Raw genomic sequence first — 25,380 nt, forward strand, 5'->3', positions numbered from 1 at the left:
AAGGCCAGAAAACTAAATACTTTTCCTTAGGAAGCTGTGTAGCTTGGTGGCTAGACGGACCTGGGCTCAGATCTTGCTTCCATACCCTAGCCATTTTGTGTCTATGCGTGAGTAAACTAACCTCTCAGAGCCACTGTTTCTTGGTTTGTAAATGGTCTTAGTTGTGCCAGCCTCACCAACTTATGGGGACAAGTATGTTTGCTGTTTGTCGTGCCTGGTATGTGAGCTAGCACTCCACTGAGATTCCTGGCCAGGGTTGCAGTCAGAAGAACTACACTGTGTATTCAGCCCAGCTCCCTCCCCCTCCACAGGGAAAGGGAATACGCAGAGTGGGGAATTGCTTGCCCAGGATCTCACAGCTAGGGACAGGGCTTGAGTTCAAACCACGTCTGCAGGGTTATGCTTTAGGGCTCTTGCTACCCTTTTTTAAAATCATGCTACAGTGCACTTTCCTTCTCCTTATGACATCAAGCATCTTACAGCCTCTCTTTTGAGGGAGGATGAAAAAGAACCCAGAACAAGTTTCCATCCCATCTCACCACACGCATGCAACTCCATAACCTCAGGCAAATCACATTCTCGCTTTGGGCCTCACTTTATCCATCTGTAAAATGGGGACAATCATGATAATGTGGATGACACAAGGGTGGCATGAGGTATGAGAGTTGTCATTTGTGACCTGTTTTCTTCTGGGGGGAAAGGAAGGCAGAGATGCTGAGTCAAGTGGCCACTGATCTGAGACTCTTAGAAATCCAGCCTCGCATTCCCAGCCTCGCGAACAGTTGTTCCAGTGCAGTTTCCAGGTGGTGAAACGTCTTCAAGGTCTGTGATTTTCCTGTCAGTCTTCCAGAGAACGAGGTTATTTCTCTAGCAGGACATTCCTGGGAAGAAAAGGTGCTGTGGACTCTCCCTCTGGCTCAGCTCTGCCTTGTGTTAGGTGCCAGCCAGCCAGAGGCACTGCTGATGGCTCTCTCCCTCTTACCCTGCCCCACATGCTCTCTCTCTTTCTCAGAAGTCTCATTCCCCTGGAGCTCAGTGACAATGCTTGACACCTCCTCACCAACTTTTGAGGAGAGAATGAAGAGGGGATGGAGCTGAATGGAACAAGGGGCCATTCACTTAGAGAGGGTTCTGCCAGGATCTGGAGGTATAGGCTCTTGTATGTTCACTCCTCTTAGCTGAGTTGTTCTGGCTTGGGTTCTCTCATGAGGTTGCAGTCATGATACTGGCTGGGACTGCACTCATCTGAAGGTTTGACTGGGATGGAGGATCCAATTCCAAGATGGAGTACTCACATGCCCAACATGTGGAAGGCTCATGCTATGCCTGGGCTTTGAGGCTGCACCAATGGACCAGGAGGGTGATTTTTCTTGCAGTGCTTGCAGGTGGGTGACCACCCCAATGTGGACTCATTCATCTCCTCCTCCCTCCCCTGCTGACCCCATTATCCACTCAGTCAACCATTCACTTATACATTTGCCCACTCAGCACTCACTCAGTCACTCAGTGTACCGGAGCCCTCTTGGGCACCCAATTCCTGTCCTCTTGGCCACCTCTTGCTCCAGCCACCACCGTGATGACAGTTCTACTCAGGCTTCAGTCAGCTTCGTGTAGGTGTGACCTGATGTTTTCTCACCTCAGGCCTAATCATACCCTCTCGTTTCCTGCCTGGAGACTTCCTCACTTCATAATGTAGGATGCCCACAGGGACCCTCTCTTGGCATACACAAATGTGTAACCACAAGTGCAGAGGGGCCAATGCCTATGAGGCAGCCCTAAGACAATGGAAGATGGAATCCAGTGGGTTAATGCTTCCCCTGTCTTCCCCTGGACAGATAGTCTTGAGACATATTTTACAGGCTTCACAGAGGTCTGTTGGAATCAAACAACTAGTGACCCATAGCAGGGGCCAATTCAATAACAAAACATATTATCATCCAAAAACTCAATGGCTAAAAGCAACAATAAACACTAAAAATCTTAGTTTCTGTGGGTCAGAAATGTGGAAATAGCTTAGTTGCGTTGTTCTGGCATGGGATCTCTCATGAGGTTGCAGTCACAATATTGGCTGGGTCTGCACTCAACTGAAGGCTTGACGGAAGCTAAAGCATCCAGTTCCAAGAGAGTGCACTCTTGTGCCCAACATGTGGGAGGTTCATGCTGGCTTTTGGCAGGATGCCTCAGTTCCTCACCAAATAGACCTCCCCAAAGGGGGACCTGTCATGACCTCGTGACATGACACCTGGCTTCCCGCAGAGAAGGTGATCCAAGAGAGCACAAGAGAAGCTTCAATGCCTCCTATGACCCAGCCTTGGAAACCACAGGTTATCATTTCTCCAATACTGTATAGTCACAAAGGTCAGCCCTCTTCAGTGTTGGGGGATTATGACACGCGGGTATTAATACCAGGATGCACAGCTCACTGGGGCCATCCTGGAGGCTGGTGAACCTCATGGTAGCTGTGTTCCTCCCTTTTTCACCCCCACTTCATTTCTGCCTTGGAGTCACAAATGGATGATCTTCATTTAAGTCTTTGTTCCAGACTCTGCTTTTGAGTCTAAGACATTCTATCTATCCAGGCTAAGACATTCTATCAATCAACTCACACATTCAACAATTATTGAGCACAGACTGTGTGCAAGCCACTATTAGCACTTTCCACAGTCCCTAGACAGTAGAACTTGGCACCACTACCCCAACTGGAGATGGAAGAAGGTAAGCCCTGGGGCACTGCTGACAGGTGAGCGAACTGGGAGTAGAGACAGCCTGGGGCTTGGAGCCAGGAGGAGAAAACTTTCTTTGAAGGAGCTGGGAGACTGAAAATGTTGGTGCACTCCTCTGAACTTCCATTTCCTTATTGGCAAGTATGGGATCCTAAAAATAAAGTAATTTTATTCATCAGGGCGCCTTCTGAAACTCAGAGGTCAGGACCTATTAGAGAAGTTCCAGGCACCTTTTGTTTATTTAGTTTCCTTATTTGCCACGAAGCTCTCAGGGAAGGTGTAATTCATCTTGGAAATCCAGCTCAGGGAGTGTTCATAAACTAGATGCAAGCTGAGTCCTCCAGGGCCTCAAAAAGCAGCCTCCCAAATTGCGAGGGTCTTAAAGAGAAAAGGGGGCAGTGGGAGCCCGGGACATAGCACATTTCAGTCTCTGCAGCACAGAGGTCCACTCACGGTAGATGGACATAAGGGTTGGATGATATTGATGGTAACAGTGTTGGGTATGTCCTTTGAGGCTGAAACTAACTTAAGCAAAACAAATAATATTGGCTTGTATAACTAAAGAATCCAGATGTCCACATCAGGTATGGCTGGATCCAGGGGCCACAAAGATGTCTCCATTACTCCATCTCTTGTCATCCCTTGACTTTATGTTTCCTCATATTGGCCTCATTGTCAAGCAACCCATAGTGAAAGGAGGGCTTCCAGAAGATCCAGGCTACAACTTCCCAGGTGCAAGTCCAATGGAAAAGAACGCTGCCTGTCTCTCAGAAAAGAGTCCCAACAAAAGCCTCATTTCATCTTACTAACTCTGGTTAGGTCACACAAAAAACCAAGGGAATCCAATGAACTTAGTCACCAGATCATGTGGCCACCCCTAGAGCCAGAGATTAATTCCACCTGAAGTGGATTAGGAAAGCAGAGGGAGTGGATTCCATCCAAGAGGAAATGAACGGAGCAGTAAGAAAGCAGCAGTTATCTGCTAACTGGCCTTGGCCTCCCCCTTGCACAATGCTAGTCTTTCATCTCTCTTCTTAACTATTGCCCTCTTTCTTCTCCAAACACATTGGCAGAGCCTTCTAAACACTATTAGAGTTTAGTATCATAGAAGTACAGGCCATCAGAGTTAGAAGAGGCCTTCAAATTCAACCATCCATAAATTGCAAATATACAGCATGTTCCCTGTCACTCTTCTCTCCCACCCCCTGGGTAGACATCACCAATAGATCATAATTCTCTTTCCTGCAGGGCAGAGATACAAATCCAGAATCATTTTCCCAACAGCACTCCAAGAAGCCACTACTAATTGATCACAGTGGACTCCTAAGATGAAATCTATGTCTATTCTTTTATCTAGACCAACATTTCATAGATGGGAAAACAGGCCTAAAGAGATTGTTATGCTCAACCTCATGCTGTTAGTGGATTGTTTTGCTTTCTCTTTCCAATTGGAAATATATGAGATTGTATGATCTTTCTGTTGCTAAGACCTCTTCTTAATAAGACTCTATGGTTCTCATTTTCCTTTCTCCTTTCCCCGTGGACCAGCTCCCTCTTTAGTACAGACAGACCAGCCAACAACTGGAGCAGCAATAATGGTAATAAGAGCTATGCTGAGGTTTCTCTTTTTGTTGGACTTCAGCAACAGAAATTTCTTTCTCACATTTCAAGAGACTAGAAAGTCCAGGATCAAAGTTTGGTTGCTGGTGTGGGCTCCCTTGCTGGCTTGCAGACAGCTGCCTTCTTGCTGTGTCTTCACATGGCAGAGAGAGCCTCTTGTCTTTTGGCTGACTTACTGGTAGTCTCTTTCAAGAGTTAACTTTTAATGGAATATTTATATACGTTATGGACTCTCCTTCATAGTGCCTATGTGTGAAAGGATTACATTTGTGAAGTGCTTAGAATGTTTAGAATGCTGTCTGGCATAGAGTAAGTGTTCAATAAAATGGTAGCTATTAGGTTAGGTTTTTAGAAGCAGAACCTTGAATGGGAATTTGTGTGTAAGGGACTATTTTTCAAAGAACGCTCTCAAGAGAAATCTGTAAGGAGGTAAGGGAAATAGGAAGAGAACAGCAAGAAATTAACCAAAGACGCAGTTCAGACAAAGTCTAGCCTTAGCCTGATCCTGATCCCACAGGGAGTTCAGGAACATAATTGCATTGTAGAGTGTGTCCCACCTGAAGACAAGGGAGTTGGGTTCCTGTATCCCCTACACAAGGATACTCACCCTTCCCCGTGCAGTCATGTCCAATGGCCACCTCTGGGGGCAAGGTCATCACCTCCCTGATAACCCCAAGCTAGTAGCTCTAGTCACCCAAGGGCCACCTGCTAGAGGTAGTTGTGCCTTTAGCAGCAACACCTCCAGCAACTAGGGGCTGGGCACACATAACCAGTAAAAGGGAACCAGAGAATCTGGGCAGATGCCAACAGTATCTCCAAAAATGATTACCAATCACATGAGGGAGATACTATTGTTATCTGCACTTGAAAGAGGAGGGAAAAAAGCACAAAGAGGTTAAGTCATTTGTCCAAGGTGTACAGCTAAGAAGTCGTGGAGACAGAATTCAAAAGTCCTGGCCAAGCAACTAAAGTGTTGGTAGATGGATAGATGATGACTAAATAAAATGTGGAACATACATACAATGGAATATTGTTCAGCCTTAAAAACGAAAATTCTGACAGAGGCTACAACATGGATGAAACTTGAAGACATTGTGCTGAGTTAAATAAGCCAGTCACAAAAAGATAAATATTGTTTGATTCCACTTATATGAGGTACCTATTGTATTCAATTCATAGAGACAGCGAATGGAATGGTGGTTGCCGGGGGCTGGGGGGAGGGGGAGGAAAATGTGAAGTTGTTCAATGGTTACAGAATTTCAGTTTTGCAAAATGAGGAGTTCTGGAGAGTGGTTGCACAGCAATGTGAATATACTAAACACTACTGAACTGTACACCTAAAATGGTTAAGATTGTAAATTTTATGTAATATGTATTTTACCAAAATTTTTATCAACTTATTTAAATTTTTAATTTTAGATTCAGGGGATACATGTGCAAGTTTGTTGCATGGGTATATTACATGATGCTGAGGTTTGGGCTTCTAATATCCCATCACCCAAGTAGCAAACATAGTACCTAATAGGTTGTTTTTCAATGTTTACCCCCTCATGCCCTCTCCCCCTTTTTGGAATCCAAGTATCTATTGTTTCCATCTATGTGTCCATGTGTACTCCAACTTACGTAGCTCCAACTTGTAAGTAAGAACATGCCATATTTGGTTTTATGTTTCTGTGCTAATTCACTTAGGATAATGTCCTCCAGCTGCATCCATATTGCTGCAAAGGACATGATTTTATCTTTCTTATGGTCACATAGTGTTCCACGGTATATATGTACCACATTTTCTTTATCCGATCCACCTTTGATAGGCACCTGGGTTGATTCCATGTCTTTGCTATTGTGAATAGTGCTGTGATAAACATATGAGCACAGGTATATTTTTAGTAGAATTATTTATTTTCCCTTGGGTATATACCCAGTAATGAAATTGCTGGGTTGAATGGTAATTCGATTTTTTGTTCTTTGAGAAATCTCCAAAGTGCTTTCCAAAAGAACTGAACTAATTTCCACTTGCACCAATAGTGTATACACTATATTCTCTTTTCTCCACAATTTCACCAACATCTGGTATTTTTTTGACTTCTTAATAGTAGCCATTCTGACTGATGTGAGATGGTATCTTATTGTGGTTTTGATTTGCATTTTTCTGATGATTAGTGATGTTGAGCATTTTTTCATATGTTTATTGGCTGCTTGTATGTCTTCTTTTGAGAAGTGTCTGTTAATGTCCTTTGTCTACTTTTTAATTGAGTTACTTCTTTTTCTTGCTGATTTCAGTTCCTATAGATTCGGGATACTAAACCTTTGTTGGGTGCATAGTTTGCAAATATTTTCTCCCATTGTTTAGGTTGTTTGTTTACTCTATTGATAGTTTTTTGTTTTTTGTTTTTGCTGTGCTCTTTAGTTTAAGTCCCATTTGTCTGTGTTTAATTTTGTCACATTTGTTTTTGGGGTCTTTATCATAAGTTCTTTGTCTAGGCCAATGTCTAGAAGAGCATTTCCTAGGTTTTCTTCTAGGATTTTTATAGTTTGGGGTCTTATATTAAGTCTTTAATTCATCTCGAGTTTTGTATATGATGAGCAATAAGGATCCAGTTTCATTCTTCAGTATATGGTTAGCCAGTTTTCCCAACACCATCTATTAAATAGGGTACTTTTTCCTCTTTTCTTCATTGTTTGTTTTTGTTGACTTTGTCAAATATCAGTTGGTTGTAGATGTGCGACTTTATTTCAGAGGTCTCCATTCTGTTCCAGACAATGCCTATTTTTTTTTTTTTTTTTTTTTTTTTACCAGTACAATGCTGTTTTGGTTACTGTAACCTTGCAGTATAGTTTGATGTCGGGTAATGTAATGTCTCCAGCTTTATTCTTTTTGCTTAGGATCGTCTTAGCTATTTGGTTTCTTTTTTTAGTTCCAAATGAATTCTAGAACATTTTTTCTGTGAAAAATGATGTTGGCAGTTTGGTAAGAATAGCATTGAATCTGTATTGCTTTGGGCAATGTGAACATCCTAATGATATTAATTCTTCCAATCCATGAGCATGGAATGTTTTTCCATCTGTTTGTTCCATCTATGATTTCTTTCAGCAGTGTTTTATAGTTCTCTTCATAGAGATCTTTCACCTCCTTGGTTAGATGTATTCTTAAGTATTTTATTTTTTGTGTGGCTGTTGCTAAGTGGGATTGCACTCTTGATTTGTTTCTCAGCTTGAACGGTATTGGTGTATAGAAACGCTACTGGTTTTTGTACACTGATTTTGTATCCTAAGACTTTGCTAAAGTCGTTTATCAGTTCTAGGAGTCTTTTGGCAGAATCTTTAGTATTCTGTAGATATAGAATCATATCACCAGAGAAAAGGAAGAATTTGACTTCCTCTCTTCCTATTTGGATGCCTTTTATTTCTTTCTCTTGACCGATTGCTCTGGCTAAGACTTCCATAACTATGTTGAATGGGAGTAGTTGAGAATGGACGTACTTCTCTTGTTTCATTTCTTAAGAATAATGCTTCCAGCTTTTACCCATTCAGTATGATGTTGGCCATGACTTTGTCCTAGATGGCTCCTATTATTTTGAGGAATGTTCCTTTGATGCCTCGTTTGATGAGGAATGTTGGAGTTTATCGAATGCTTTTTCTTTGTCTACTGAGATGATCATATGGTTTTTGTTTTTAAATATGTGTATGTGGTGAATCACATTTATTGATTTGCATATACTGAACCGTCCTTGCATCCAGGAATGAAGCCCACTTGATCATGGTGAATTAATTTTTTGATGTGCTGCTGGATTCAGTTTGCTACTATTTTGTTGAGGATTTTTGTGTCCATGTTCATCAGGGATATTGGCTTGTAGTTTCCTCTTTTTTGTTGTGTCTTTGTCAGATTTTGGTATCAGGACAATATTGGTTTCACAGAATGAGTTAGGGAGAAATCACGCCTCTTCAATTTTTTGAAATAGTTTCGGTAGGATTGGTACCAGCTCCTCTTTGTATGCCTAGTTGAATTCAGCTGTGAATCCATCCAGTCCAGGACTTTTTTGGTTGGTCGGGTTTTTTTTGTTTGTTTGTTTTGTTTTAACTACTAATTCAGTTTCATTACTCATGGTTGGTCTGTTCAGGATTTGTTTCTTCCTGACTTAATCTTGGGAGGTTGTGTGTTTTTAGGAATTTATCCATTTCCTCTAGATTTTCTAGTTTGTGCGCATAGAGATGTTCATTGTAGTCTCCAAAGATCTTTTGCATTTCTGTAGGATCAGTTGTGATGTCACCTTTGTGATTTATGATTGTGCTTATTTGGGTCTTCTCCCTTGTTCTCTGCTAATCTAGCTAGCAGTCTATCAAACTTGTTTATCCTTTCAAAGAACCAATTTTTTGTTTTGTTGATCTTTTGTACATTTTTGGGTGGCCTCAATTTCATTTAGTTCTGTTCTGAGTTTAGTTATTACTTTTCTTCTGCTAGCTTTAGGTTTATTCTTGTTTTTCTAGCTCCTTTCAGTGTGAGATTAGGTTGTTAATCTGGAATCTTTCTGTCTTCTTGATGTAGGCATTTAATGCTATAAACTTTCCTCTTAACACTGTTTTTGACATCCCAAGAGGTTTTGGTATGTTGTGTCTCTATTTTCATTTGTTTCAAAGAATTTTTTTTTTAATTTCTGCCTTAATTTAGTTTTTTTACCCAAAAGTCATTCAGGAGCAAGTTGTTCAGTTTCCTCGTATTTGTGTGGTTTTGAGACTTCCTCTTGGTATTGATTTCTACTTTTATTCCATTGTGGTCTAAGAGGGTGTCTAGTATGGTTTCATTTTTTTTTTTTTAATTTATTGAGACTTGCTTTATGACTGAGTATGTGGTCAATCTTAGAGTATGTTCTGTGTACATATAAGAAAAATGTATACTCTGTGGTTATTGGGTGGAATATTCTGTAGATGTCTACTAAGTCCAATTGACCTAGTGTCAAATTTAAGTCCAAAATGTCTTTGTTAGCTTTCTGCCTCAACAATTGTCTAATGCTGTCAGTGGGATGTTGAAGTCCTCCACCATTATTGTGTGGCTATCAGAGTCTTTTCTTAGGTCCAGAAGTAATTGTTTCACAAATCTGGGTGCTCCAGTGTTGGGTGTGTATATAGCTAGGATAGTTAAGCTTCTTGTTGAATTGAACACTTTATCATTATGTACTGCTTTTCTTTGTCCTTTTCTACTGATGTTGGTTTAAAGTCTATTTTATGTGATACAAGAATAGTGACTCATGTTCTTTTTTGTTTTCTCTTGCATTACTACAAATATTTTAAATTTAATAATCTTTTTTTTAAAAAAGAAGTAAGAAACAAGAAAAAAAGAAAGAAGAAAGAAAAGAAAGAAGGAAGGAAGGAAGGAAGGAAGGAAGGAAGGAAGGAAGGAAGGAAGGAAGCAAGCAATCCTGGCCACAATTCCCATCTGCTAGCAGACCTGCGAGTAGACAGCCCCAAACCAGAAGTCAGGAAGCTCAGGTTCTAGTCCCAGCACCACCACTAACAGTCTACATGATCGGGCAAGGCTTGTGTCATCTAACTTCTCTAGGCCTCAGTTTACCCATCTATACAATGGAGAAGAATATTCCAACCAGGCAGCCAACAGGAGTCCAGAATAGTGAGGCCCTTGACCCAGGGAAGGAGCAGGCCTAGAAAGCATTGTTCCCAGGAATCATGCTTTAATCCTGTGCAGATCACCTCCTTACTCCCTACTGGGAGAGGAACAGCAAGCAGTCAAGCACTGTGCTGATTATAAAATTAAAAGACCCCCTCACAAATTGGTTTCCACTCAAGTCATGGCCCTGGACTGGAGGCCCTGGGGCTCAGGCCAATAATCCCTGACTTAGTGGTGAAAATAACTGGATGGGGAGTTCCTCACGGCCGTCTGAGGATTCTCATTTCTAGCGCAGCAACTCAGTGCATCCTGGAGGGCAGATTCACCAAAGCAGGAAAGGACCTACATTTGTTGGCTCCTACTCTGGGACCAGCTTCAGCACGTGGTGGGAAATGGAAGCCAGTAGGATACATTTCTTTCCTGGGAAAACTAAGTCTATTTCTGTCTCATTCCGTCAATTTCTGGTACCTTCTGGGATGCCCCGGAAAACTCTTCTCTGAGGTTCGAGGGACAATTTGCGAGAGATTTCAGTGATCCTGGCTGGTTCAACGCCAAGACAAAAATGCACAAAACAGTTGAAGAACATACAACAGGACTTTGGGGAGTGCAGGTAACATCTATGGAGCAAAGGCCAAGTGCTTCACCCACATTGTCCTCATTCATCCTGACATAATCCTGCAGGAGGAAATACGATTACCCTTATTTTATATAGAGGGGAAAGAGAGTCCAGCAACTTGCCCCAAATTGCTCAGCCAGTGAATAGCAGGGCTGAGAGTTGAACTGAGTTCTGTCCTTCCCCAAAGCCTGTGATCATGACCTGGGGATTCTCTACATTGGGGAGGCAGAGTGTGAAGGTGACCTGGAGGCCCTAATATCAGGAGCCTCCAGTTCCATGGAGGAGATGTTGGGTCCCCAGAGGATATGTCAGGAGGGCAGCAAGTGCTCCTGGGCCCCCATCAGGAGGCATGACAGCCACCACGGAGGAGCTGAGAGGGAGGTGGCAGGCCACAAGCTTGAAAGTATAGTCAGCAGGGGCCTGGATGAGGGGTTCCAAAGACGCTGAGCCTGACAGACCAGCCTCCAGCCTCTCCCACACCTGGCTCTGCTGCCCGCCTGCTGGGTGGGGAAAGAGGGAGGTACTGACAGCCACCCACCTCTCCCCAGGCGGGCTGTCTGCTGGCTGGAGTTGGGGGCTGGGAGCAGCTTAGTATTTACTGGGAATTAACTATGCAATGCCATCATCCTGGCCCTGACACCTTCTTCCCACTCACCAGCAGCCAGGTCAGCAAGCACTTCCTGAGCTCCTGCTGTGTGCCAGGTGTTCACACACACACACACACACACGCATGCGCGCGCACACACACACTTGTTCACATGCGCGCGCGCGCCCACACACACACACACACATGCTTTATCCTCAACACCCCCTTCGGGGTGTCAGCCCCTGCCTTGCTGTGGGCAGGGGGGCACTTATTGTTTCACCTGCCCACCATCTCCTCCTTTGGGGAACAGCACCATGCTCTTCTTTATGATGGGTCTGTGGTGGGGTGAGGCCAAAGCCCCTCCCCACCACAGGAGTGGGCACATGACCCACGTCTGGCCAGTCTATTTTATCTCCCTGGCCACAGTGATGGCACAGAGGCAGGCCTAGAAGGACGGATAGCTGAGAGAGGTTAAGGCACCTGCCCCAGGCGACACAGGAATGACAGAGCTGAAATCAGAATGACGTCTGCCACAGACTCCAAAGCACGTTTCTCCACTTTCCCACCAGACTTCATCATCAGAAACTGGTCAAGGTGACAGACAACTTCAGTGCCTTATGTATTTCTACTGGTCTACTTACGGCCAAATGGACACCCCAAAAGAGTTTTCACTTGGATGAAGGATCTCTAACAGGCACTGGCTACCAACGGAATCTACATCTAGGCAGAGGCCATAGGCAGCAACGGCGCAGTTCTTCATTGGGATAGCTGGGACATTTCCTGGGCACCTGTAACCATGTCCCTCTGCCCCCCTTTTCCAGTCACACCTCCAGTTTACAAAGCCCCATGCTGCCCACAGCCTCCCACAGCACCCCTGGCCTCACAAGAACTATCAGAGCTATGCTCACCCGGATGTAGCCAGAGACAGCTCCTTGTCCAGGAGCTAGGTGGAGAGGTGAGGCATGGCATGTAAGGGCTGGAAGGGACACTGGAAAATGACTAACTGACTTAGCCAGTTTTTGTTTTGTTTTGTTTTGTTTTTTTGAGACAGAGTCTTGCTCTGTCACCAGGCTAGAGTGCAACGGCACAATCTCGGCTCACTGCAACTTCCGCCTCCCAGGTTTAAGCGATTCTCCTGCCTCAGCCTCCTGAGTAGCTGGGACTACAGGTGCGCGCCGCCACGCCCAGCTGATTTTTGTATTTTCAGTAGAGACGGGGTTTCACTGTGTTGGCCAAGATGGTCTCGATCTCTTGACCTCGTGATCCACCCGCCTTGGCCTCCCAAAGTGCTGGGATTATAGACGTGAGCCACCGTGCCCCGCTGACCTAGCCATTTTATACACAGGCAGCAGAGACCCGAGGGAGACTTGTCCAAGGTCATATAGTGTTTTAGTCCAGACTCTTTTATTGCAAAATGGCAGAAACTCAACTCAAACTAAGTTAAACAAACAAAAGCAGAAATAACTGGCTCACATAGCTGAGATGCCCAGGAGAACACTGTCAGGCTCCGCTGGATCCAGGGGTTCACATGAGTCATCTGCTCTGATCTCTCTGCCTCTCAGCTCTGCTCTTCTCTGTGCTGACCGTACTCTCAGGCCAGGTTCTCTCAACCTGGAAGTCTCCAGCAGCTGCAGGCTCAATCCCCCTAGCTCAGCAGCCTTCACAGAAAGAGCACAGCTTGTTGCCAATAACCGCAGCCACAGTCCTAGGGTGGACGCTAATCGAATTGACTTAAGTTGTGTGTCCTCTTTGGTCAATCTCTGTAGCCAGAGAGGATGGGGTGTGCTGGTTGTTCAGGCCTGGGTCACATGCCCACTCCTGGGACCAGGGAAGGGGGATTAGTCCCATCTACCTCGGGTGGACTGTGAGTCGGCGTGGGAGGGCTGCTGAAGGGAAGCCAGGGTGCTGCCCCTTAAGAAGGAGATGCAGATCATGAGCAGTCAAAGCAACCAACATCCACTCCACCAAGCGAGGCTGAACACAGCAGGGCTAGAACCAGGTACCTGACTCTCAAACCCTAGCCCCGGGGTTCTCAATGTTGGCTGTGTGCTGGGATCGCCTGTAGTGCTTTAAAAAGTAAAAGTACTAGTTGGGCATGTTGGCTCACACCTGTAATCTCAACACTTTGAGAGGCCGAGGTGGGAGAATTGCCTGATGCCAGGAGCTCGAGACCAGCCTGGGCAACATAGCAAGGCCCCTATCTCTACAAAAACTGTAAAAAAATTAAGCCAAGAATGGATCGCTTGAGCTGAGAAGGTCAAGGCTGCAGTGAGCTGTGATTGTGCCACTGCACTCCAGCTTGGGCAACAGGGCAAGACTCTGTCTCTTAAAAAAAAAAAAAAAAAAAAAAAAAAAGCAAGAGTACTAATGTCTATGTTCCACCACAGAGACTCCAATTTAATAAGGCTTCGGTGCAGTCTAGGCATCAAGACTTTTTAAATTTCCCAGGAGATTGTAATATGCACCATGTCTGAGAAACTCTGCCCTGTATCACCTGCCACTACACAGAGAAGGGAGGGGAGTGGAGAGGAAGGGAGGGGATGAGGAGAACAGGGGAGGGGAGGAGAGGGGAGGGTTGAGGGAGGCAGGGGACGTGCACTAAAGAAGCTTTTTTCACCTTTGATGAATGTGTTCATTGCTCCCCCATTGAGCCCAGTCTGTGCCAACCAAGCCCCTTTAGGCACCAATGTCATACTTCCATGGCCCTAAGGTCCCTGTTCCCCTCTCCCATACAACTCCTGGGCCTCAGTCTCCCTTCTCTCTCAGGAACCTCTAGCCACATCTTTATAAACAAAGTATTAGCTTCTTGAAGCTGCTTAATGTATCACCACAAACTGGGTGACTTAACACAAATTCATTCTCTCACAGTTCTGGAGTCCAGAGCCTGAAATTAACATACCTTGGCCAAATTCCAGGTGCCAGCAGGGCCACACCCTCTCCAGAGACTGCAGAAGGGGAACGCATTCCCTGCCCCTTGGAACTTCGGTCAGTGTTCAGTGGCCAGTGTTCCTCGGCTTACGGCTGTGTCACTCCAACCTCTGCCTCCATGTCACAGCGCCTTTCGCTCTGTGTGTGTTAAATCCCCTCCGCCTCCCTCCTACAAGGATGCTGGTGATAGCATTTAGGGCTCACCCAGATAGTCCAGGGTAGTCCCCCCATCTTGAGATCCTTAACTTAATCGCATCCACTAAGACCCTTTTTCCAAATAAGGTCACATTTGCAGTTTCCAGGGATTACAACCTGATATCCTTGGGGACACCATTTAGGATGTGTGGCTCCATTTTCCACCTGTGGAAGCTGAGGCCTAGATGATTTGCACACTCTGCCTGATGTGACAGCCAACGTCATCCTCTCCACCCAGCCTCGCTGGGGAAGAAGAGGCTGAAAAAGCATCAGAGAAAAGAGATTTCCACTACGAGAAAAGAGGACACCACATACGACATACTGTCCTTTGAGAGATGTCCCAGACAAGCAAACTACTAAGAGGCTGAGCTGCCAGCACTGATCCCAGCCTGGCTGGCAAACAGCTGGCACCAGAATTGTGCCCTGGAGCCCAAGGGTGGCTGATGGCAAGCTGCCACAGAAACTCTATTTATAGCACCTCTTGTCCCAGGTGCTCCTGGAGCTGGCCCAGATTAACCCGGAGAGCCCAGAGAGGACAGCAGAGATCAGAGGAAGAGCGCCTCCGCAGATGGATAAACTGAGGCAGGAAAACCTCCATGACATCTCCAGAGTTGAAGGGTGCAGGACACTGAGAAGTGGGTGGGGACTTTTTCTTGGTTCCAGTCCCAGCTATGCTGACGGCTGGCTGTGTGGCCTTGGGCAAGTCACTGCATCTGTGACTCAGTTTCCCAAATGTAAAATGGAGCTCCTGCCGTCACCCAGAAAGGCTGTTGTTAAAGGAGACGGCAGGTGAGCATGCTCCTGGCTCAGGATATGTGAGTATGGATTTAGGGGGTTGGGGGGTTGCTGAAGTGGAGGCTGAAGCCCCCTGGGCTTGTGGGAGGATGTCAGGACAGACGCCTCTGGAAGGCAGGGGCTGGGCAATCAGGAAGATTTAAAAGGCAGCCAACCTTGACTCCCTGGCCTGGAGGCTGTCAAGGAACATTAGTTGACCTCCCTTTTCCTGCTCCCCAGCAGAGACCACTCAAGAGCAGAGGGGTTGTGACAGGCGGCCGGGGTCACCCGCACAGAGCCAGCAGGCAGATGCAGCAGACAGCAGTGATGGCTCCCCAACCTGCTTGTGCTACACACCAGGTGGGTCCTCATGAATTTCTTTGCCCCCCAGAGCTGTTGCGGGCTGATTTTATTTCAGACCCACTGGTACACTGTGTGCACCAAAAGAGTCTAATAGTGACACCTTTGGAAACCCCCACGTTTGTGTATAAGTGCAACCTGCCTCCCTTGTCTGCCTGGGAGGTCCTGAGGTCTGAGGTGTGTCCTCTCCCTATCAGATTGTGGGTTCCCAGAGAATAGATCCTTCCCCACTCACTGATTTGTTCACTCAGCATTCATTGAAAACTTACTGAATGCGTGGCTCTGTGCCAAGCACTGGGCAGAATCAAAGATGGAAACAAAATGTGTCTCTGCCTTTGGGGGCATCCAGGCTGGCCATCCCCGGGGCTAATAATAGTAACAACAACAACAGCAGTGGCAGCAGCAATAAATAGCCCTGTGATTGCACCTCCTTTCCATTCTGCTGGGTGCCATGAGAGCTCTTCACATCTGAGCAGAGCGCTGTTATAGCAGAGCTCCTCAATTTATAGATAGGGAAACAAGGGCATATTGGGGTCAATGATTTGCCCACCCCTCAGCCTGTAAGTGGCAGACCTGAGATTTGGACCCAGAGCTGATGCTCCAGGGAGCAAGTGTGTGCCCTGCTGTGGAACTGCAAGTATGACATGTGGGTGCACATAGGCAGGGGTTGAGAGATGGGGCAAGGCTGGAGGCGGGAGGAATCTGATCCCAGAGGGAGGGCTTTGCCAAGCTGAGATCTCCAACTTCAAGTCCAACAGGTGATGGGGAGCGATGGAAGGGGTGGAAGCAAGGCAGGGGTGTGGTCAGATTTAGAGAGACTGCTTCGACAGCATCAAGGAGGATGAGTGAGGAGAGGTTTATGGGGTCCTAGTGCACAAAGGGACAGGGCTGAGCAGAGCCCCTGAGATGGTTGGGAGAAGCAGACGGATATTAGAGGTGCTCAAAGGACAGGCAGGCAACCTCAGAATGAGTTCTCTACCCACTCCCTCGCTTCTGCTGGGAGAGACAGATCCCACTGGGCGGGGGCCAGTCCTCCAACCTCTGCTCTTGAGTGTTCCAGAGGATGCAGCCCTCACGGCCAGGCGCGGGAGCCCCTCCCTCATCCACATGCCCACCTCCAATGCACGATTCATCTCCCTGACCTACATTCCCTGCTTGCTCGTCCTCGCAGACAAAGCCTGGGTGGGCAGTGTTGCGCTCCCCTCTGGTCCAGGGGCTTGGGGAATGGGGAGACTGGAAACAGATGTGTGAGGTAGGGGGAGGAGGAGAACACAGGTGGGAAGGGTGGAGGGGGGAAGAAAAGGCGGGAGAGAGGGGAAGGCACAGGGGCAGGTCCCTCAGCCTCTGTCGAAGAGCAGCTGGCTGTGTAGGGATTTCTGGTGCAGGGGAACAGACCTGGCTCTGGGGGACTGGATGCCACCTCTCACTCCACCACAGCTGTTGCATGACCTTGAACAAGTCACTCCAACCAAACTGCAGTTTCCTCATTGGGAAAATGGCAATAAGGCTGGAGCCAGCCTGATTCCAAGACCACGACGTCCTTCCACAGCCCCAGGTGCCCTCACCTTTCTCCCAAGACCTGGCTCTCCAAGGAGGAACTGCCTCTTGAGGTGCAGTGAGAACAAATCTCGCCTCTCCCAGCACCCAGCAGGCAGGAACAGGCATGCACTGCTGTCAAGATTAATGGACCAAAAGAAGGCAATTAATTAATGCAAATGGCTCCCAGCTTAACAGGACCCTCATCTTCCAGGTAAAGGAGCCCGGCCCACTTCTTTCTGCCCAGAAGGCTCTGAAAAGCCCAGTTCCTCCCAAGAAGCAGTGTTCCTCTGCCACGTGCCCCTCCTGAAGAGCTCAAAGTACCCATCCCAAGTGTGCCACAGTCTTGGGAGTCAGAGAGAAGAAAGGGCATCAAATTCCAATCCCGGACATGGTGCTCCGCGCTGGGTGGGAACTGCCCCTCGAATCTTTTCAGAGATGCCTGAAGACGATATGTCTCAGCCACATTCAGGTCTCTCTCCTCTCAGAACTCGTACCTATCAAACACTTGCTGGTCCCAGACATACTGCGCTGACCCTGAAACACACTGTTCCCTCTGCCTGGAATGCCCTCTCCCCAGCCCCTTCTGTCTCAGGGGTGACCATCCACCCCCTGGCCACAACTCAATGTCACCTTCTCCCTGAGCTTTTCCTGATCTCGTTGTATGGAACTGACCTCACTGTGCTTTGCAGCCCACAGCTCCCACAACAACCCCTCCAAGACGCTGACAGTGGTGATGGCATCATGTCACCTGTGCCATCATCCTCATTAGAACTCATAACCTAGTGTGCTTCAGCATCCTTATCTGTGAAATGGGGCTATGGACAGTACCTGTCTCATTGCATTGTTTTGAGGGTTAAATTACTTACTATATGATATGGTTTAGCTGTGTCCCCACTGAAATCTCAACTTGAATGGTATCTCCCAGAATTTCCATGTGTTGTGGGAGGGACGAGGGACCAAGGGGGAAGTAACTGAATCATGCGGGCCGGTCTTTCCCATGCTATTCTCATGAGAGTGAAAAAGTCTCATAAGATCTGATGGGTTTATCAGGAGTTTCTGCTTTTGCTTCTTCCTCATTTTCTCTTGCTGCCACCATGTAAGAAGTGCTTTTTGTTTTTTTTGTTTGTTTGCTTTGTTTTTTTTTGGAGACGGAGTCTCGCTCTGTTGTCCAGGCTGGAATGAGTGAAGTGGCACAATCTCTGCTCACTGCAAGCTCTGCCCCCCGGGTTCATGTCATTCTCCTGCCTCAGCCTCCTGAGTAGCTGGGGCTACAGGCGCCCACCACCATGCCCAGCTAATTTTTTGTATTTTTAGTAGAGATGGGGTTTCACCGTGTTCACCAGGATGGTCTCGATCTCCTGACCTCATGATCCACCTGCCTCGGCCTCCCAAAGTGCTGGGATTACAGGTGTGAGCCACCGTGCCCAGGCTTTCATCTCCCACCATAAGTCTAAGGCTTCCCAGCCATATGGAACTGTAAGTCCAATGAAACCTTTTTCTCTTCCCAGTCTACAGTATGTTTTTTTTTTGTTTTTTTGTTTTTTTGTTTTTTTTTTGAGACAGAGTTTTCACTCCCTCGCCCAGGCTGGAGTGCAATGGCACCATCTCAGCTCACTGAAACCTCTGCCTCCCTGGTTCAAGTGATTCTCCTGCCTCAGCCACCAGAGTAGCTGAGATTACAGGCATGCGCCACCACACCCAGCTAATTTTCATATTTTTAGTACAGACGGGGTTTCTCCATGTTGGCTACGCTGGTCTCGAACTCCTGACCTCAGGTGATCTGCCCACCTCAGCCTCCCAAAGTGCTGGCCAGTGGGCCTGGCCTCGGGTATGTCTTTATCAGCAGTGTGAAAACGGACTAATACACTGTACAAAGAGAGTACACAAAGTGCTCGACATATTTAGCTACTATTATTATTATTATTATCACTACTACTATTATTATCTTTGAAGCTCCAACGTGGTTCTTAGCACAGAGGAGGTGCTTATTATAAATGGCTAATGAATAAGGAGAGAATCAAGATCCACACTTTTCAGTTGAGGAATGTGAGACTCAGCGGTGGAGGGAGCAGAGGGAGGTGGTGTCTGTGGTCGCTCAGCCAGCCTCCAGCAGGGAAGGATCTGACGCCACAGTCCAGACTATTCCTGCAGTTCCTCGAGGCCCTGTTACTGAGGCCAAGACAGGAGAAGGACCTTACCTTTCCCAAGGTCATGCACTGGTCAGCCGGCTGTGGAACCGAGATCGGAGAGCTGGCCCCTGGCCACTGGGCAGATAGCAGCCTGCAGTCAAGCACAAGTGGCTTTCTGGAGGTTATTTCATTGACCCCTGCTTCTCCCCCCAACCAGGCTTGGCCATTCCCCGACTGCCAGGAGCAGCGACAGGTGATGGAGCAGGAGGTGATAAACACATCCCCTGACTTCCGTGAACGCCCATCCAATTTGCCATTCCCAGGCTTATGCCAAGAGTGTTTGTGTTAATAAACCAAATGGGCTTTTCAGAGTCCACCCAGAGTGACTGATGGCAGAGGCAGCGTGCAATCCTGGCGGCTCCTTGGCCTCCTTCCTACTGAGCGGGGCGCCAGCTGGAATGGGGAGGGGGCACAGGACAGCACAGGCTTCAACTTCAAGTCGCTTTAAGTCGCAGACTTCCAGAGTCATCCGGGCCCAGGGACACTCTCCCAATACCGTCAATGTGCAGGTGAGGAAACTGAGGCGGGGGTAGAACAGGCAGAGGCACTGCTGGGACTAGAACCTGAGATTCCCAGGTCCCAGGTACGTGTGGGTCAGGACTGGGTTCTGGGGTGGGTGGTGGTGTTCTGACAAGCCAAAGACCACTTGATGGAGAAATGAGGCAGAAGGAGCGGTCAGAGCAAGGAATGGAAACTCGGAGCTCAGATATTTGTCAGGGGAGGGGTTTGGGAGGGGGTGGAGAGGGAGACCCACCCCAAACCCAGCCCCAGAAGAAGAACTATTAAGCCCGCTTTAGGAGGGATTTAATTGTTCTCCAAATATGACCTTTCTGAGAGCAATATGACCCCCTGCTGGGACGGACTGTCCACCCGAGGGTCCCTCGTCCCCTCTTCCAGCCCCCTCATCTCTCTCAGAGCCCATACCCCATTCCCTGGGCCTGGGGGCTCTTTTCTGGAATTCGTCCCTCATCTCCAGAGCCTGCTGACATGGGCTCCAGTGCCAGCCCAGGGGATACCCCTGCCCACATCCTGACATCCCCCAGCCATGCGGGCCACACCCTCTTCATGGCCCTGTTCCTGCCCCACGTAGGGTCCTGCCCAGGCTTCCTCTGAGCACGTGCCAGTCCACAGTGAGCCATGCACAGTGTGGGTGAAGGTATGGGAGGCTGGAGAATCAAGAGCCTCTCCAAGTCCCTATTTCTAACATCAGAGGGTCAAAAGGCAGTGACTCTGAGCTGCCCTGTGCAGCGCCTCTGGAGGAGGTGACTGGAGGAGGCCCAGCCTGGATAATCCACAGGCCCGGGGTCACCTACGGAGAGGCCGGCAGGGACACTCGGGTGCAAACTGGGAAGTCCTGCGAAGCCTGTGTCCCTCCCAGCTGGGAAGGTTGGACTCACGAACTTTCAGGTTTACACACCCCTCCGAGTGACCCCAAGTGGCTGCTGTCACATCCTCCAGGTGAGCCTCACCCTGCGGAAGCTTTGACCCCAGAAGTCCCCCAGCGGAGCCCTGTTGGCTGCAGGGTGGGAAGGAGGGATCAGGGAAGGTCCGCCCCACCGACCCCCCGCTCGCCCACCCCGACTCCTGCTTCAGTCAGGTCCACTCTGCTTTGATCTGTTTTCTGTAAAGCATTTCTGGGTGAGATTTTGTTTGAACAAAGCTTCCCTCCACTACAAACATTTTGCAAACCTCTGATCCAGCCCAGCCCCTCGTGTTAGACAGTGGAGGTCTGCAGTCAGGCGGCCGTGGGCTAAATCCTATTTATAACTCTCCCTAGCTGGGGTCCCTTTCCCTGTCTAAGCCACGGTCTCTGTACAATGGAGAACTTCCCAGGTTTGCTCCACAAATTCAATTTTAGGAAACCTGGTGCACAGTAGGTTTTCAGTGACAGTAAGAAAACTCCTTTTCTTTACACATGAGGAGCCCGAGGATGTACGGGGATGTCACTCATCTGATGGTCACCCGGGGGTCAGTGGCAGTGCCCCTGGGACTGGACACCGGTAAGCTAGCTCCCCACTGCATGGGCTGCCTACCTCTCCCCATCTCCAGACCCCTCCAGGGGCTGCAGCCCACCCAGCCCTGCTATGTGCGCAAGCCTCGGCCCCTCAGACAGCCTCACGGTCCTGACAAAGTGTGAGCACTAACCAGGCCCGACAGGCTTTAAAGAACAGAATGGGGCGGGAGGAGGACGGCAGGCAGGAGATGGCCAATAAGCCCACACATCGTTCATAGAGCCCATCTCGGCTGTTACGGCTGCTATTTAGCATTTAGATAACGCTCTATATTTCCGCAGGGTTGGCTGTCTGGGCTTTTAGTAACCAGCTGGGGGTTCAGACGCTGGTTCCAAGCAAAGAGGAAAAATTGGGTGGAAGCTGCCTGTCTGCTGAACCTTGCCCCATCTATCCATCCACTCATTCACCCATCCATCCATCCATCCACCCACCCACCCACCCACCCACCAATCCACCCATCCACTCATCTACCCATCCACCCATCCCTCCATTCTTCCATCCAACCACCCATCCCTCCATCCCTCCATCCCTCCATCCTTCCATCCAACCACTCAACACATAATAGCAAAGTCCCTAGAATATTCCATGTCATGCACTGAGGACATGGTGTTTAGACCCAACCCCTGCCCTCAAGGTGAGTACAGTCTAGAGAGGAAACTGACATATTTACAGTCAGTGTGATAAGTCTAAGTCTAAGAAGCATGGGTGGCTGAGGGACACAAGGATGAGACACCCACGCAATCCAGACAGGGAGGAAAATGGGTGACAGCTGAGCAAAGGCTGAAAGATAATGAAGAGTTGGTGGTAAGTTAAGTGGAAAGACAGAGCATCCCAGGCACAGAGAACAGCTTGTGCCAAGGCCTGGAGAGAGCTGGGCATTTTGGGGGAACTGCCAGGAGCTCAGCAGAGCTGGACCCTCAAGTGTGATGGGAGAAGGGGGTAAGAGATGAGATGCAAAGGAGGTGACCAGGGGTCTCCACCTGAGGGGCTTCCTGGACCTTGGCAAATAGTTGGACTTCGTCCTGAAGGCCAGAGGCAGATTTTATGTGATTTAAAAGGACTCATTGCCACCTACAGCAACATCTTCCCTGCCACACCCCCTCATTAGGGATAAACTGCATCTCACCTCCCAGCCTCGAGTAGCTTGGGCTCCCTTTGCTTGGTACTAAGCGCTGAAAGCTTGGCTCAGGGCTGCAGCATTTGCTGTGTCCAGGAAGGCTTCCATCTTCCCCTCCATTAACACACATGTACCCACACCTGAGGCCCCTCCATCAGCACTGTGGAGTAGTCAGTGGGCAGAGCTATCACCAAGAGGTGACTACATTAGACTCTTCCCTGAGGTTGCTAAAACAGACATGGAGGGCAGTTTCCCCAGCAGTAAGAATGGATTCCATCGTAATATCCAGACCCTCTCACTACCTGCAGGGCTTCTGCACACTCTCCTTCCACCTGCCCATTACTAACAGGAGTAGTTCCCATGAAATTTGTTGAAGGCACAACAATGAATGACCTGCATTTGACAGACATCCACTGAGGATCGGGCTACAGGCCTAATCCATGGCCAAGGTTCAGGGGCAGTCTGACCAGGGTTAGGATCAGCCATAAGAGATGACATCTATTAGAACAGAGGCTCCCTGAGGGCCAAGAGATTGTCTGTCTGGGTCCCCACTGTAATCCCCAGGACATACAGCAATGCCTCCTGCTCAATAGAGACTGAATGAATGAATGAATGTTAACCAAGCTTCATGGAATAGCCAGGGCCCTGGTTCAGGGACAGTCTGTGTCCAGCAGTAAGTCAGTCCGAGAAGCATGTTGGAGCCTTTCTGCAGTGAGCACCAGGGCCAAGGAACTAAACAAAAATCAGAGGACCCCCTTGGTAATCAAGCTACCATCTTGATTTCCCCAGTCATGGGTACTGCTCCAGCCCCCAAACTCACTGACACCTCCAGCCCCTAGAGAACTAGTATACCATAAGACAACACTTATCCTTCATAGATGTCTGGCTCATGCAACATTCCCCCCACCCCACCCCATCACACATAAGAGCTGGTGACATCAGGTGTCTCTGGACCTCAAGCCCCAGCTGATCTGGTTGTGCTGTGTTGTAAGTACCTCCCCATCATTGTAAGAACAAGGCCAAAATCCTTGCTGTGGCATTCAATGCCCTGCCTACCTCTGCAGCCCCTGCCCTACCACCTCAACCCCAGCTCAGGCTCTGTACTCCAGCAACAGTGAACCTCCTGCCATTTCCTACTTCCACACCATAGCAGGCATGGTTCCCACTCCATCCCATACCCTTTTCCTCCTTAAAAATATGGCAAATCATTACTCCTTCAAAACGCATGTCCTTAAAGTGTTGACCAGTTCATTCTGATGTTCCTCACTGTCACAAAGTATGGTAATGACCAATTCTGTGTTTCTCTTTCCTACCTTTAAAAAATCTTCATATCCCCAAAACCCAGCCCCAGGCTTGACACTCATTACCACCACCACCACCATCACTACCACCGCCATCATCATCACTACCACCATTGCCACCATCCCATCATCACCCCTCCATCATTCCCACAACCACCTCCACCACCATCACTGCCATTACTGTCGTCACAGCTGACATTCACTGGGCATTCACTGTGTGTCAGGCCCAGGGTGAAGGCATCCCCAGAAAGATCCCAATAAGGAGGACGGTCCTTTATCATTATCCCATTGTACGGATGAAGAGATCAAGGCTCCTAGACATTCGGTAACTTGTTCAAGAATTCAAATTCAAGCTGTTTCTTCCTTATCGAAACCAAGGCAAGAGCCTGGAGCCCAGGTAACCCAAACAATTCCTTAAAATATTGGTTCTGTTTGACTTTGGACTGTCTTGAAGAGGTCAACCACTCAGAGAGCCATTAATATCTGTGGACTCCAGACACTGTCCCAGGCACCACATCTTAGAATGTGAACCTTTGGGGCAGAGCTCCTGAAATGCCATCTGACACCCCTGACCCCTAACCCCTGCTCCACCCCTGGGCTCAGATATAGCACCAGACAGCTGACCTGCAGAGCCACTGATGAGGAGCCCATATCTACTCCTTACGGCCACGCCAGGTGCCACTCGCCTCTGGAAGGATGGATCCCAGCAGCAGCCAATTCCTGGGGCAGTTTGGTAGATCCTACAGGAAAAGAAAACCTCCCAGCCAGCCAGCTGACACTCTCTGCTTCTCTCAACATCTCTCCCTTACCCCCTAGGCTGGAGAGAGATAAGGAGATTCCAGGTGATGTCATCCTTCTGCCCAGCGTCCCAACCTTCCCTGGTATTGTCCCCTCCATGTGCACAAGCCTGCCGAGGCCTTTGCAAGATGTCCTGCCCACCCATGACCCCTACCCACGGTCCAGTCCAAGCATCAGAAAGGGCCTTTATCCCAGTATCCTGCCAGTCCACTGAGATGGGCGGGCCGGCTCCGGGGACAGCTCCCTTACCTCACTATAGGACCCATAATCCCTTCATTTCACACAGCACTTGACAGTCTATCACTCACCTTCACACCCATTTTCTCAAGAATCTTGGGGGTCCTGCTTCATCCCAGAATCAGAGCCTATTACAGAAGCGTCTGATGATCATGCTTAGGATCTTCACTGACACTCAGCATTGCACAGCAGTGATGAGAAGCACAATAAAAATAGAAGCGATCGGCCTGGCGAGGTGGCTCACACCTGTAATCCCAGCACTTTGGGAGGCCAAGGCGGGCGGATCACGAGGTCAGGAGATCGAGATCATCCTGGCTAACACGGTGAAACCTCATCTCTACTAAAAGTAAAAAAAAAAAAAAAAAAGTAGCCAGGCGTGGAGCAGGCACCTGTAGTCCCAGCTACTTGGGAAGTTGAGACAGGAAAATGGCGTGAACCCAGGAGGCTGAGCTTTCAGTGAGCTGAGATCACGCCACTGCACTCCAGCCTGGGCGACAGAGTGAGACTCCATCTCGAAAAAAAAAAAAAAAAGAAAAAGAAAAGAAAAAAAAAATTGAAGTGATCTTCATTAAGCTCTTGCTTTGGGCCAGACATGTTCCAACTGCCTTGCAGGTATTCGATCATTTCATTTGCACATGAGCCTATAAACTAGAAACTCTCATCATCTCCATTTTACAGGTGAGAAAACTGAGAGTGGCTAAGCCACCTGCTATAGGCCTCACAACTAGAAGGTGGCAGTGCCAGGATTACGTTTATATACCAGGA

The 25,380-nt window shown here is 48.2% G+C and overlaps 1 long non-coding RNA gene across 4 annotated transcripts; it reads left to right on the forward strand.

The window, feature by feature from the left end:
• The first annotated feature begins 9,742 nt into the window (after positions 1–9,742).
• On the forward strand, positions 9,743–19,466 carry LOC105483135 (uncharacterized). Of its 4 annotated transcripts, XR_011625459.1 has the most exons (4): positions 9,743–12,120; positions 14,432–15,077; positions 15,303–15,422; positions 16,972–19,466. It is a non-coding gene; the product is annotated as an uncharacterized lncRNA (long non-coding RNA). The 4 variants fall into 4 exon arrangements; XR_011625454.1 differs by lacking the exon at positions 9,743–12,120 and having other exon boundaries at positions 13,778–15,077; XR_011625460.1 differs by lacking the exon at positions 9,743–12,120 and having other exon boundaries at positions 13,778–15,077; positions 17,173–19,466.
• The last annotated feature ends 5,914 nt before the right edge of the window (positions 19,467–25,380 follow it).

This window comes from Macaca nemestrina, chromosome 1 (assembly GCF_043159975.1).
Source record: "Macaca nemestrina isolate mMacNem1 chromosome 1, mMacNem.hap1, whole genome shotgun sequence".
Taxonomy (NCBI): domain Eukaryota; kingdom Metazoa; phylum Chordata; class Mammalia; order Primates; family Cercopithecidae; genus Macaca; species Macaca nemestrina.